The sequence below is a fragment of the Cavia porcellus genome, unplaced genomic scaffold (assembly GCF_034190915.1).
Source record: "Cavia porcellus strain 051 isolate PalLab524CR breed Dunkin Hartley unplaced genomic scaffold, mCavPor4.1 scaffold_7, whole genome shotgun sequence".
In the NCBI taxonomy this organism is placed as follows: Eukaryota; Metazoa; Chordata; class Mammalia; order Rodentia; family Caviidae; genus Cavia; species Cavia porcellus.
The window spans coordinates 63,284,229-63,300,366 of record NW_026947490.1 but is presented as its reverse complement, the minus strand read 5'-3'; positions in this window follow the sequence as shown (position 1 = coordinate 63,300,366).

The following is a 16,138-nucleotide window of genomic DNA, read 5'->3' as shown; positions in this document are numbered from 1 at the left end:
GCTACTTAGTTTAAGACCAGCCTGAGCTACGTGGTAAGGCCGACTCACAAAAACAGAAAAATTTTTCTATTAGCTTTCCAAAAGTCTGTAACACTTCTAATTTTCTCTTGGAATGTCATTTTCCCTATATTTTTCTACCAACTTCAAGAGACCTTCCTGTTTTAATTTAACTTAATAATTTGTGAAGTGTAACTTTTTGTTATATTTAGAGTTTATGATACATTTGGGGTTACCTTTTTTGAAGTGATTGTTCATACCCATTGACAGTTTTTTGTGTGTAATATTAGTTACTTGAGCTGCTCTCAAACCTGAAGTGACCCTTCTGTCTCAGCCTTTGCAGTGCTAGGGTCACAAGTGTGTGCCACCATACTGGGCTCAGAAAATATTCTTAGAATACTCTACAGGTTTCACTGTCAGACTGTCTCAGAAGCCTGGTAAAGCAAAAATGTTCCTGATTGTGTCTTTATAATGTTTTGGGGGCTTGCAGGGCAAGTGCTTTTGCATTTTTTGGTGATTGTTTTGTTTTTGTGACAGCTTGGGCAACTTTGTGACTTAGACTCTGTCGCAAGTTTTTCTCATAAAAAGGCCACATCTCATCCCGGGCTCAGCCCCGTCTCCACCCTCCCAAACAAAACAAAACCTGTAAACCCCTAAACACTGTTTTGTCTTTGCCCAATTTTCCTTTTGGTGTATCCTTTAAAAAATAAGCTCACACAAAAGAGTTTTATCTAAAATAGGAATGCTAGTTGTGCTCACTGACAATCTTTACCCAGTCACTTACTAGTCTCTATTTGAGATAGTGTGCACTGAAACATTTTAAACAGAAAAGCAATCATTTTAGATCCGTTTTGAAAGTTGATGTTCAAACTGAAATCACATTTCTCCGTTCAGTACAAAAACTGGTAACAGCAACCCTTCATTAGTATACATGGAGTAGCACTCAAATTCTTTTTAAATCATAATTTTCCTCACATAGGTCCTATGCCTTTATTAAAATGTTCAGATGTGTCTATCATTTTGAATAGAATATGGGCTTTCTCACTTCCGAACCAGTAAAGTTTTCACTGATAAAAGCTGATGACTTTTCTAGGTCTTTTGACCCACCTCACCAATTTCTTTGATTTTTTTGGCTTAAAGTAAGGTAGCTTTATCTGCTATGTAAAATAGAAAAGCATAACTTGTTTTTAAAGTGTGTTTATATAAAGGAAGTTGCAGGTTGTTTTGCCCACTTATTTTGTCTGTTCTCTGCCCGTCCTTTGGAAGACCCTCCTGTGGACCACCTGCTCCCAAGCCTGCAGCTTGTGGCAGCAGGGCCACAGCTCTCAGCCACCTCAAGAACAGCTCTTTTGGGTTTTCAGAGGCCACACTTTCCTTAGCAGGTAGAACTTTCTGGCTTTCTTATGCGGGAGTGGACTTGACCTGTTGTGTTTCTGCTCTAACTTTATGGCTAGATTCACAGAGTTGTGATGGAGTCTCTCTGAACTAGAATATGTAACTTTTAAAAATGGACAGCTGGCTCTTGCACATTATAGAAGTCAGTATAACATAGTGGTTTAAGTGTGGCTTTTTAGAATCAGACTGGGATCATATTCCAGGCACATTTACTATTTTATCATCTTGGACCAGTAGCTTAATCTTGCGACATTTGGGCTTCAATTTCTTCATAGTGAAGACAAGGCAGCAATAGTCTCCTTAATATTGTAGGGTGGTTGTATTAAATGTGTTAGGAAAAGACAGTGTCTAAGATAATCATTAATGCATTAGCATATTTTGGTGATTTATCTTAGCTCTTCTAGTCTCAAGTCCGTTTCTAAAATTCACTGAGGTGAAACCCGATTTTTTTTTTTACTGGATTCAAAATTTTTCTGTTAAAATCACATTGTTTAGCATTATTTTTGTGAGGGTATTGTTTCTTTTGCAAGCAGTTTATGCATTTTTAAAATGTCAGAAAGGTCTTTTTTGGCTCGTTGGGTACCACATCCTGGAAAGTGAGCTGGAAAGAATGGTGAGTAGGTGAATGCAGATGACATGCACGAGGAGAGCACCACAACTTCCTGCCCGGGCAGAGGCCTGGTGCAGTGGGATCCCACGGATCAGCGCACTGAGTCCACACCCAGAACAAAACCACACTGGCCCCTGATCACAGGACTTGTGTCCTTTGTAGATACCTGTTCCTTTGTCCGTATTTTCTTCATTAGGAATCTGAAGCTCGTTAGATATTCCTAGGTGTCACACTACTATGTAACACAACAACCAAAGTTCTCTAAAACAACCCTGGGAAGTCTTATACCTGGTAGAGACTATAACCATGTGTGTTTATAAATACAGCTGTTCACATTCTTGCATGGTTCACTTTTAACAGTAACATGTTTAAATCACGAAGGAATCTTTGAAAGTTTTCAGAATTATACCAATACTCTAAAAATATGTAAAACTTTGCTTATGTTTTCCTTGTCCTTAGTTATTACCTGTAGTTATTATCTGTGTCCTTAGTTCTGACCTCACTATGGATGTGCAGTCAGGTGTTCACATTACTTGAATAAATTCTCTTTGTGGTTTTAGTCTCTTTTCTTGATGCAGCACTTCAGCACTAACTTTATGGCTAGTTTTAGTTTTTAATCAGGGTTTCATACAATCTTTTGAATTAATAATGAACCAATAATACAGCTCAAAAGTCAGTGCATATGAAAAGCTGTGTCTGAGAGGCCATGTGCCCACCTTTCTCTGACCTCCACAGGTGCAATCATTGGTACACACTTCTAATTCTTCCTGTGTCATCTTTTCTTTTTCAAAAGTGCATCCCCCCATCTTGCACAAAAAGTATCTGTATACTTAATGTAACCTGAAAAGTCACTTCATAAAATTATAGAGTTTTCTTTACTATGATTGTACAAACTGCAGTGCACAACAAACTATGAATTAGTTTACTCAACCAGCTGTGAATGTTTCCATTATTTTCAACTATAAATAGAACTACAATGAGTAACCATGTGTATAGGTTATGTGTCTGTGTAGGATAAGTTCCTAATTTAAAAAATCGTTACATTTTACCTAAGATACTGCCATTTTAAGACATTTGGATGGATATGTAGAAACATACAGACCATGCCTGTTATCAAAAAGTTCTGTATGTTGTTGGGTCCCCGGTTTTCCTCCCACTGTGGCTATGCCTGATGACCACAGTCATCTGGAATTTTCCTACATAAACCTTGCAAGTTTCAAAGGCCATTGTCTTGACACTGTTAGATACAATGTAAGCTATTCCTAAATCAGGCTGGCTTTGCCCATGTTGGCAGCCTCCACCTATGTCATCCACACTTCCTTTTTGCTCTCTTATCTCTACTTTGTAGAAGTCTGTGGAAACAGCTCAGTGTGATTTTCTTCACTGACTTTGCTACCATGATTTGTTCTTCAGTCCCTTTAGTAATTTTTAACATTCTTAGGAGACCATAAGAACCAACTTGTACTTGGTGTGTCCTTCTAAGTCAGAATAGTTCATTTTAAAAAATTATTTCACTTTTACATAGCTCATTTCATGATAGGGTTTCTGCATGTTCCTTTTAGTTAAGGTAGCACCTTATGTAAATATTCTTAAACATTTTCACCTGTTGCTGCTTGGTTTTGTTATTGCTTGTTTCTGTCTTTTATCTTTCATGGCATGGATCCATTTGGAGGTTGTGTTTATGATGTTTTATAAGGTTTCTCCCTTGCTCAGTGTGTATGCACACGCGCGCGTGTCTGTGTCTACATACGTGTGTGTTTCACTGGAGATTGAACATGGTCTCCACACTGAGCTATATTCTGCAATCCCCTTTCTCAAAATTTTGAGTCATCGTCTCATTAAGTTGCTCAGTTGCCTAAGCTGGGCTCAGACTTGTAATCCTGCCTTAGCCCCCCAGAGTTATGATTATTTCCTTCTGGGCTGATAACAAATCATGTCAACACAGTTTATTAAGTAAACCATTTCCCTCCTGAGTTGAAAGTCCATAACTCATTGATTTATTCAGCACAAATTTATTTCTTACTTCCTATTTGCCAAACGCTGTTGTAAGTCCTAGGAATAGAGTGGTGAATAAATCTGAACCAGTGCCTTCATGTAGTTTAAATAGAGTAAGAAACAGGGTGAACAAATAAATTACATGAGTTTGAAATAACAGGGTTAGGAAGAAAATAATTATAGTAAGAGGATAGAAAGTATAGTTGGGCTTAAGTCACTGAGCAAGTGGCATTCACATTGAGACCTTAGACACAGGAAAGATCCTTGAATACATGTGAGAAGAGGACTTGTTACTGAGGGTGTAACTAGCGTGAAGAGGCAGCATATCAGCCGAGTGAGCGCAGATACGGGCTGCAGGTAAGGAGCCCAGAAAGTGAGATTCAGACCACACAGGACCTGGTAGATGCCGGTGGACTTCTCTTAGAATCTTAGGAAGCCAGCGGTAAGCTTTTAAGAGGAATTTTCTGATTTAGGAATAGCTTACATTGTATCTAACAGTGTCAAGACAATGGCCTTTGAAACTTGCAAGGTTTATGTAGGAAAATTCCAGAAATGATTTTTCTAGACTGTCGATAGTGGCTCCATTGGCCGTTCCCATCTTCGTGCTTCCACCCCAACACTACCTCATGGTTCAGACTGTACTCAGGCTGTTTTATACCCATATTTCAAGGAGCGGAGAGAGAGACGAAAGGGCGTACTTCCCTACTGGTCTAGGACCCTTAGGAGGCCTCTTATAACACAGTACTTATGTTACTATTTATTTCACGGTCTGGAGTAGATCTGGCCACATCTAATTATATAGACAGCTAGAAAATGCAATCTGTTAGGCACCTGGCTATTCACAGAAGTCTAACAGTTCTATAAAAGAAGGAAGTGTAGAATTGTTAGGCATAAGCCGGCCGTGGTGGCTCATTCCTGCAATCCCAGCACTCGGGAGGCTTAGGTGGGAGGATCATTGTGAGATTGAGACCAGCCTGGGCTACAAAGTGAGCTCAAGGCCAGCCTGAACTGCATAGCGAGACCCTGTCTCAAAAAGACAAAAAAAAAAAAAAAAAAAAAAAAAAAGAATTGTTAGGCAGATAATTCACCAACTTTGCCATGGAAGGGCAGTAAATGTTTGCACAACATTCTTAGGATGTAGCCCTATCGTTAAGCAATACATGACTGTATTCTGAAGTGCATGCAGTAAGAGTTGCTAATTGGCAGAAGATGTGGAGAAGAGTGAAAGGGTGAGTCCTGAGGTTTAGTGTCAGACTTTATAGGACTTTATATTCTTATAAAAGGAAAGTGTTAGTCTGTGTAAAGGTATTCCATTATACAAGGGGAAGTACAGAGACAGAAACGGATTTCAGAAGGACAATGACTTGCAGTTACTAAATTTGATTTGTTTACTGGGTATTGTTGTGGTTTGGTTCAATCATGTCTCTCCAAGGCCTTCTGTGCTAACAGGCAGGGCTTTTGGCAGGTTATTGCATCCGAGGGCTCTGGCTGATTTGCTGTAAGGAGACAGGGTCTGATTGGAGGAGGAGGGTTACTGGGAGCCTGGCTTGGGATGGTGTATCTGCTTTCTGGCTCCGCCCCTCTCCTTTTTGGCCACCATAATTCGGGTAGCTTTTTCTCTGCTGTGCCCTTCTGCCACGCTGTTTTCTGCTTTGGAACAGAAATCTCTAGAAGGTATACACTGAAATAAACTCCTTTCAGTTGTTAAAAAAAGAGGAGTATCTAAGCCCCAGACCGAGTAGTGATCTGAGTACAAGAGTCTTGTCTCGGGAGAGGAGAAAGCTGCAAATGGGTAATTTGAGGATCAACAGCCCATAGAAGAGACCAAACCAGTGACGGAAATGGATACATAGGAGGACCCTGAGGGAGGATACAGCTATCTAGTGAGAAGAAAGCCCTAAAAAATCCTCTGACCTTTCACTCTTTCTACACTAGGAAAAGATGACTGAGAAGGAGTTGCTAGAAAACTCAGAAGTCCATGTTACCCTAAAAGTCAGCAGCAAAAAATCATTTCAAGAAGGTAACAGCAGTAATCATAGCCAACACTGCCTGAATGCTGATGGTTCTTCAGAGTGCTTTACATAATCAGAATTCTTCCCAAACCCCGTAACATTAGAATAGTATTGTCAACCTCTTTTCAAAAATGAAACCTAGGCACTGGAAACCACATTCCCTCATGTTCACAGCTGGTTTAAGACCAGCAATCTGGCTCCAGAGCCTGTGTCATCCTGTGGATTTGGTGTTTTAAACATTCTTCTGTGCTGCTGAGAGTGGAGATAGACTTCATATTTGAATTTGGTGATATAGAGGCCATTGAAGACCTTGATAGAATTTGGAGGTGAGGTGAGATGAAGGCCTGGTGGGAGTGACTGAAAAACTGGGGGAGCAGAGAACAGAGGAACAGGATAAACATTTTGTTGGAATGGGATTTTGAATGAGTCACAGGAGAACTAGGATGGGAGATGCATGTTGATGGGAATGATGTACTAGAGTGTGGCAAAATAATAGACACAAGAACCCAACTTATGGGAAGAAAATTATTGAGTAGGTGCTGAAGGATAAGACCCACTGCTGGGGTAGAGCACAGCTCTATATGGGAAAGAACAGCATATAGGCCTGGGGCCCGCGTATTGTTAACCTGTGTAAAAGCAGTCATCGCAGAGATGAACAGCTGAGAGGAAAGAGAAGAGAGGGTGATCATATATTTTTCTTATTTTTTAAAATTTTATTTAAAGAAAGACTAAACAAAACAGAAAATAGTTAAAAATAATATATACATTCAGAGAAAAAAATAAACAGAAATCACTAGTTGATGATTACAGATTGTCTTCTTACAAATAGTTATTCAAGATACTAAAGTGAAACATATAAACTGGGGGTTCAAACAGTGAGATAGCAACCAGTTCTGTTCAACTATCCAACAAAAACTTAGAAATATGGTTATCAATTCTATACACTTAAACATACATGCAGTTATCCATATCTTCAATTATGTTGAGATTGAACAAACCCAAGCAGGCTAATATCACTCTGAACATAGAATAATACTATTGTGGGGTTTCACATTATGATACTCCAGGATCAGCACTGGGTATTTTAGTGTCTCTTTTTCTTCAAAGTATCTGTTCATTTCATTATATGAGATCAGTTCTCATAAACTGTTTATAGATTCTACACATCCATGAGTCTTAACATGTATTTCTATCTTTTTTATATTAGAGGGAGAAACAAAACAAAGCAAGACAAAACAAAACATATTCCTATAAATGCATGAAATGAAAAAAATATATAAGACCATTGTGCAAAGAGTTCTACCATGGTTCCTGTGTTGTCTCTTGTTATCTCCAATAGAATTGGCTATACCATCACACATAGTATAATTGAATATATCAGTACATAACAGTATTAATAAAAACACCACTTTGTATATAGTATAGAGCTTAAAAAACCGGCAGTTATCAAACCAGAATGTGTATCGTGGAGTCTTGTCATCTTCAGTGTAGTTGCCTATACTCTCAGACTTGATACTATCATATCAGTTTTGAATACAATCTTCTCTGCCTCATTTCTGTTATGCTCTTTTTTTGCCACCAGTTGTCTGCTTATTTTCATTCTGTTTTCTGCTCCATACATTGAGGCCTCTCTGCCACTGTTCCTGGAATCCTAGTACTTTTTTCTCTCTCTAGAATGTCCTGCAGTATTCTCTGTAGAGCTGGATTGGAGTTGCGAATTTCCCAAGTTTCTCTTTGTCTTGGAAGCATTTTGTTTCTCCATTAATTTCTAGAGACAGTTTATCAGGGTATATCAATCTGGGATGGAGGTTATTTTCTTTCAGGGCTTGGAATATTTCGCTCCAGGCTCTTCTTGACTTGATGGATTGTGTCAAGAAGTCTGCCCTTATTCTGATGGACCTTCTTCTATAGATTATCTGTTTCTTGTCTCTAACAGCTTTTAATATTCTGCTCTTATATTGAATTTCTGGGATCTTGATTATTATATTCCTGGATGTAGCTCTGTTTTGGTTGTAGGTGGCTGGAGTTCTGCATGCCTCATACATCAGAATATCATTTCCTTTTCCTTTGTTTGGGAAGTTTTCCTTGATTATTTCTGTGAATAGTCTTTGTAGTTCCTTTGTTTATACCCCTGCTTCTTCATTCACATTCTTTATTCTCAAATTATAGATCCTCTTGTCATCTTCTAGCCTTTGTATTGTTACTGCGTGTTTCCTTGTTATTTTTGAAGTTTTCCCTTTCATAATTCCATATTGCAAAATTGTCCTCCAGCTTGGATAATCTATCCTTAGTTTCTTTCAAGCTGATTTTCCATCTTTCCATAGAGTTTTTAATTTCCTGGTAATCTCTTTGAATCTGCTTCATGTATTCTATATATTTTTTTATATTCTTCATCAAATTGTTCTCTCCTTTGTTTGAGTTCCTCCTTTTTTCTGTCTGTGTCTGCTTGAGGGGTACTTAGTATCTCTTATTAATCTTCTTATATCTTGCTTTGCTTGGCTAAATAATTCACTTTTGAAGTCATCTATGAGGTCCCAAATATATCTCTTTATGTCCACTGGCACCATGTCTGATGTTGCATGTTTGCTCTTCTCATTCTCCTTTGTATTTACCTGTCCTGGGTCAATGTTCTCAGGGTTGGGACCTGGGGACTTTTTGTTGTTACTTCCTCTTCCCATCTTTTTTGCTTCTCCCAGGAGTCCCCAGTTTCTTTCTTTGTTGGTTACAGTTCTTCTGAAATGCACTGGCTAGATGACCCTTCCCACTTTCATGTGCTAGTGAGTTGCAGACAGAGACAGCATATATTGGGTCCACCCCTCTGGATCAGTCAAGCTGCTGTGGTGTGCACTGTATTACTATGCACCACCTACCCTCTGGGTGAGTCAAACTTCTGAACCTTCACTGGGTTAGTGTGGTTAGTGTGTGCAACCGTTGTAGGGACTTGATTTCAAATAACCTATTGGGTCTCAGCCAGTCACGTGACCCAGGCCTAGCTTACTCCACTAATCCCGTTCAGGAAGGGAACAACTGACTGAAGTCACTGCTGCCCCTTGTACTTGCCAGCAATGCCTGGTCCCAGAATGCCGTCCACCTGAGCCCCCCGTTCTGTGGAATGGCTCCACTCCCGTCACTCACCATAGGTTGATGCAGGCACCCCACTAACTCAGCTCTCCATTTGGCTTGTCAACCCCCGAACTCAATGTAATTGTGCCTCCAGTGAGTTGAAGCTGTAGGACCTCAGACGTCTTAGCAAGTCATGGCGGGACCTCAGATGGTCGGCAAGTCACCTGCTGCAGCAGGAACACTGAACCTTTAGCTGTTCCAATAATTGCACCGGGACTGTATGTTTGGTTTGTTCTTCTCACCTTAGTTTCTTCTTGAGATGAGAGAATTCATCTCCCTCTGTTTGGGGCTCCCCACTCTGTATTATGTTGAATTCTAAGTTGACTATCTCAGGGAACCTCTGTAGCCAGTTGTTATCTATCCACCCTCTTTGCTCCTCCCCAAGTGGATGATCATTTAGAGAGTAAGGGAAAACTTTAGTAGCAAACAACAGAGCTGACAAGCACTACAACCAGTCAAAGTCTCTGGTCAAATATAGAAGCTAATTTAGTTAATTGTGTATTTTTCTTAATTGTGTACTTTTTATTCAGTGAGGGGCACAGAATAACTAGAAGTTAAGTTTGACCAGGGCTGTGATTTTCTCAAGGGAGTGAAGTGGGACATACATACATAGATTATTTGAAAATAAATAGAAGAGACCAATATTGTAATGATGCATAATGATTATACAATCATTATGGAAAGTGAGGTCAATAAAAACTTGATGAGAGATAACAAATAGAATCAAAGGATGCCTGTTCCTAGTGGAGTGAAATATTTTGGTATATATATACAAAGCAATTGTATATATTGGAAGGATAGGCAATGTGGAGATAGGTCTGGGCTATAACAAGTATACATGCTCGAGGTGTTGGGAGAAAAAAGATAATGGAAATGAGGCTAAAGGCAGAGACAGACCATGTGCATTTATTCATTTAAAGGAAGAGTTCCCATATACAGTCCAGTCTGCTTTTAGAATATTTTCTGTTCCACCAAGGTAGTTCTATGCTAACTTCATAACCTCTATAGTTTATGATATCTCTATAAAGAAAATTCTTCTCAGTTTTTAACTTTGACACTCGTTCTACCCAATTACAAAATAAATGCTAAAGAATTCTGGCAGGGATTCTGCATTTAATTTATATATTAACTCATAAAAGTGACATTTTAAAGTCTTCCCTGTAGAAATGTGGCATATTTTTCCATTTATCGACTTTTAACTTTATGTCCTTTAATACAATTTTCATCTCCTTCATATCCAGGGGAGGCATTCATTTTGCGGTGAGCTCTTTGTTATCATTGAAAGCTGATCTGCCTTAAGCACCTACCAGGAGCTCAGTTTCTACAGTTTCTCCACCTACAGGCTTCTAGGGGTTCCATTGTGTTGTGAGAAAACAGTGTCTCTAGAGACTACATGAACAAAAATCATGGCCATGCAGACAGGCACTTCCTGGGAATTGCCTGGCCCATTGTATCTCCATTTACCCTACATTTTAAGGTCCTTTCCATTGAATTTTATATACAATGTCACTTAGCTTATCTAGTTGGAGTTATATATTATTTTTTATTCCTAGTTGTGTATTTTCATTTTCTCTTCCTGCCAAACTTGATCAGACTTTGTGTGAGTTTAATCTCCTTTTCTTGTATTTTCAGATAACAATATTTTCACTTCTTATTTTAAAACCTCATCTTTCACTTTTTAAAGCTTTTTATTTTGAAATAATTATGAATTTTTAAGCAGTTGTAAAGATGCTACAGAGAGGTCCACTGTGCCTTGAACTAGTTCCTCTAGCTCTGTGGTAGGAAACCTGTGGCACAGGTGCCCCAGCAAGCTGTTCATATCACTGAGAGGTCTAAAAGGTTCACCATCATTGCTCTAGATGATTATAGTTTCCAAACCTCATTACAGCATCAATACCAAGAGATTAACTTGCTGTAATGTATATGTATAGTTCTGTGCCATTTTGTCACCTAAAGGTGGTGTAACTACCACCACAATCAAGATGCAAGACAGCTCCATCCCCACAAAATCTCTCTTGTTGTGTCCTTTTATAATTATTCTCTACCATTGTTAATCCTAAGCAACTACTAATTTGTTCACTAACCATATAATTTTTATTATTTAAAGAATGGGTATTGTTAGGTCCTCCATGGCATGAGAAAAAAAAGAAAGAGAAGATGGGGGTGGAGAGAGAAAGAGAGAGAGAGAGAGAGAGAGAGAGAGAGAGAGAGAGAGCAGAAGAGAAAAGGATGCTGAAAAAACACAGGCAGCCTCTGGAAGCTTTGGGAAAAAAACTGCAGGCTTTTATTTTATTTGGAATATGACAGGGGCAGAACTAAAGGAGCAGGTGGAATAATGTAATGACAGCTGATTGGAGGAACATTTGCACTTGTGTAAAAAGTGGGTGGGTTTACCAGGAGAACACAGAGAATCACTTTCTCAGAAAAACCTGTCATCCTCATCTTTTGGTTGTTAAGGGGTGATTTGCCCCTTTGGCTACTTCCTGATGAACAGGGGCATAGTGTTGGAGATTGGGTGGGTTGACGGGATAACAGGCAGGCTTTGTACAAACTCACACAGTCTGGAGATGTCACTGAGGAGGAGGAGTTCTTTGGCAGTGAATGCATGGATCCTAAAATGAATGAACCTTAAAAGAAGTTTAAAGACCGAAGGAGCTATGAGCAAAACAAAAGAGATAATGATAATGAGGGGGGTTAGGACAATTGGGTGAACTGGCATAACTGCATTACTGATGGCCCTGAGATCTGGTACTAATTGGTAGGCACCATCTGGTTTGAGTACCGTAAGAATTGGTGTATTATATAGTAAATGTGTAACTTTAAGAATCCATTAGATAGCAGATAGTGGATAAGAGGGTTGAGTCCCCATAGGTGTTTTGGGGCTGTCTGATATTGTGGGACACAAGGAAAACAGAAGAAATCCTTGAGACAAATTAAAACCAGTGTAGCATGAGTGGCACATACAGGGTTCGAAGTGTCCCAGGCTACTGGATCAGTGAGGGAGGAGGGAAGAGGAAGGGCAGGGGCAGTGATGAAGTATGAGGGCTGTGGGAAGAGTGAAGATATAAGAAAAGTTGAGTTTTTGAAGTAAGTCTCTGCCTAAAAGAGGTACAGAACAGGTTGGGATGACTAAACAGTTGTGTGGAGAAATAAGTCTTGAAATTGACAGGGAATGAGGACCATCTGTAGAGGCTGTGTTGACTTACCATCAATCCCCGCAACAGAAACATGTGACTGAGAGCCTTGGCCTAAAAACTCAGGTATCACACTATATTTAGGCCCCATGTCGATAAGCAAAGAAAGTGTTTTACCTGAGATGTCCAATGAGACTCAGGGTTCTGAGAGTCACTTTGGTGGGTGCCATGGACCCTGAGCCTGGTCGATCTTCTCCAGTGATGAATCCAAGCTAATTGCTCAATGATGGATCCATGGGCAGGGGTGGCAATGTTGTTGGCTCTTGTAGGGGCAGGAAAGTTGATGACTTACTCGCTCTCTGGTGGACAGAGCAGTTGGCTTTCCAGTGGCCTTCTTAATTATAGAGGGGACATGATCTTGGAGGAAGCCTCAGATCAGGGCAAGCCCATGCCCAGTGTCCTTCCTTGTTGCATTTGAAGCATAGTCCAGGAGGGGCTCAGGGTTTGGAGGTGATATTGGCAATTTCACCAGTTGATATGTCTCTCAGAGCTCTGAGTGCTGCAGTGAAAAATTGATCCTGGAGTTTGGCTAGAAGTCTAATTTTTTCTAAATCCTGTTTGGCTTATAATTTGAGTTCTTCTACATTGTCCTGTTTTAGTGTTGCTCTCTATTGTTAAAAACATGGAAGACCACATCTCAGAGATCCTTTGTGGGGCGCAAGGGCCTAGATTAGACTTTTAAAATTTGATTTGTATATCTAGCACCACCTGGGAAATGAAGTGAGAACTAAGTAGAATAATTCCCTCAGGTGTTGCAGGGTCTACATCAGTACATTTAGTAAGGGTCTCTGTAAGCCGCGTCATAAATGCCACCAGGTTTTCATCTGCCTGTTGGTTTTGCTGTCTTAATTTTTGATAGTAGACCTGTTTGCAAGAAATTTTGCAGACACCCTGAATAAGACATTCAGTCATTTGGGCTATATGTTTGGAGTCATCAGAACCGCATTGATAGCTCCTTGTAGGGTCTTGCTTGGGAACATCTGTCACCCCTACAGGAAACTCTTGGCTGAATTCATGTCTCTTGTCTGCAACCACCTGAACCCTTGCCATAGCTGTGATTTTTGAGCAGGAGAGAAGTGACAGAAAGAATAATATGAATATCTTCATAAGTTAATTTATATGCCTGAAAAATGAATTTGAGTTGTTTTGTGAAATGCACAGGGTCTTCATTGAAAGAGCTGCATGGTCCAAAATATGTGAGAGATCAGCTATAGAAAAAGGAACATGAACATGGACAACACCTTCAGTACTGGCAACCTCACAACTACTGGAGGGTTTGAGGGTGGAGGCAGAGGAGTTGAAGAGGTAAAAGATGGCATCTGGTTGGTGAGGACAGAGGAAGGTGGGGAGAGGGCCCTATGAGAATGTGTACAATGGAGAGGAGGAGAGGAGGAGGATAAGAGGAGCTAGCAGGGTAGGAGTGAGTGTGAGAGGGGAGGATGAGAGGGGTATGTGAAAGGTGGAGGGGGTGGTGAGATGGAAAAAGATGGCAGAGATGACAGAGGAAGGGGAGAAGGGAAGGATAAAGTGATGGTGGAGAGTCGTGAGAGACGGAGAGTCTCAACTGTTGTGGGAGGCTGACAGAATTGAGAAGAGTGTTCGGTGGAGGTGAGAGGAGGGGGAGGAGGGTGCTGACAAAGGAGGAGGAGAGTTGAGAATCGGCCCTAGAGGGGGAATGTGATGAAGGAGGACTGAGGGCTCACATGGGTATGCAGGAGGAAGGACAGAAGGGACCTCATCAATAAGAAGGGGGTGGGCTGGTAACAGTGTTGAGCAGAAAGGGGAGGAGCACCTGTGGAGTGAGCCAAGAGGATGAGTCACTTTATAGGACTGGGTAAGGTCAGTATGTGCCCAGAGCTCAGAATGGGCCTGAAGATAGGGAGTATCTCCCCCTTGCTGTTATGATAGCAGTAGTTATGCAGCTCCCTAATGGTATCATAATCAAAAGTACCTTCCTCTGGTCAGAGCTCGGCATCATTGAGAAGTTACATAGGCTAAGCAGTTTGACAGACGAAAATATGATGTTTTGGTATAATTACTTTGTTTAGGCCCAAAGGGTCCAGTTGGCATAAGAGGAGTATGTTTTTGGTAGGGAATGAGTATTTTTCATAATGAGCCAAAGTTGGATACCCTCCCTCTCTGAGAGACTCTCTGCCATCTCTTTATCTTTCCCTTCTCCACTTCCTCTCTCATCTCCGCCATCTTTTCCCATCTCATGGCCTCCTCCAACTTTCGGCTTCACCAGGGGAGACAAAAGGGGAAGTGAAGTCGTGGGGGATAAGCAAGGGAGTGTGCTGGCATAGGCCTATGATTTAAGAGATAGGCACCCTGAGCAAGAGTTGCTCACCTGTGAGAATCTGGAGAGATGAGGCTGGGCCAGTGTTGGGTGGGTGGCAGCTAATAACAGCAGTGGAAGGGATTCCCCACAAGAGAGAAAAGGAAGCGTGAACGAGAGTGCCTCGTAGGCCAGGGGGAGCTTGGACCAGGGGATAGACCCCCTAGGAGCAATGGCCCCTGACCAACCTGTGTCTATCATGGCACCAAATATATTTGCTCTTCCATGGTGTGAGAGAGGAGAGACAGAGAGAGAGCAGAAAATGAAAGGCCGTTACTGAGGGCACGAGAGGCTGCTGAAGATAGATGGGCACCCTCTGGAAGCTTCAGGAAAAAACTCTGGAATTTTATTTGGAATGTGACAGGGTGCAGCAAAGGGGGCAGGCAGAATGATGTATTGACAGCTGATTGGAGGAGCAGGTGGGCTCTCGAGAAGAGCATGGGGAGGCACTTTCTAGGAAAAAGCTGTCAGATATATTTATGGGATAGTCACATAGTATGTGGCCTTTTGGGTTTAGTTTTTCCTCATGCAGCATAAAGCCCTTAAGGAGATAAACAAGTTGTATGTATCAAAAGGTGTTTCATTTTTATTGCTCAGTAGTATTTCATGGTGTTGATATACCACAGTGAGGTTTACTTATTCACTTGGAACATGTCTTAGTTACTTTTTACTCATTGCTGAGACAAAATACAAGTTTGGAAAGGAAAGGTTTATTTCTTACAGTTTTTGGAGGTTTCAGTCCATACTCAGTTAGCTCCAAAGCAGGACGGCATGGCAGGGCCGCAGTTCATGGCTGCAAACAGCAAGCAGAAACTGGCGAGGGGGGACGGAGAGAGAGACAGAGGCCACTGTATGCTGGCTCCACCCCCTATGTGAGTGTAGCACTGACACCATCAATCCAAGCTCTAGACAGTGAACCAATCACAAATGCACAATGCAAATGCATAAGGTCTGGGGGCCACCGACATAAGCCATAAAATTCCACCCCTGGCCCCCAGGACTCATGTACATCTTTTATACAAAAGACATTTAGTCCATCTCCAAGAGTTGCCAAAGTCCTAATAGTTTCAGCATTGCTGAGAAGTCAAAGTCCCAAGTCTCCTCCAAGATCTATGACAAATTCTTAACTGTAACCCCCATGCAAATGAAACAAGGTTAAACATTTCTGAAATGCAAAGGCACAAGATAAACTTTACCATTCCCAAAGTTACAAACAAGGGAATATAAGGCATTGGAAACAAAGCAAGTCCAGCATCCAGTAGGGCGAACATTAAATCCTAGAGTTCCATGCTCAGCATTTGAAGTAATCTGGTTGCAAGCTACAAAAGGCTTGGGTGATTCCACCCCCATGGCACTTCCAGGGATTTTAGCCCCCGCAGCTTCTCTTTTAAACCCTCTTTGCTTGCTTTTTGCAGCTTTTCCCTCTGAGCAAATTCTTTCACTTTTGCAGATTTGAGGCTGCAAAGGGTGGAGACCT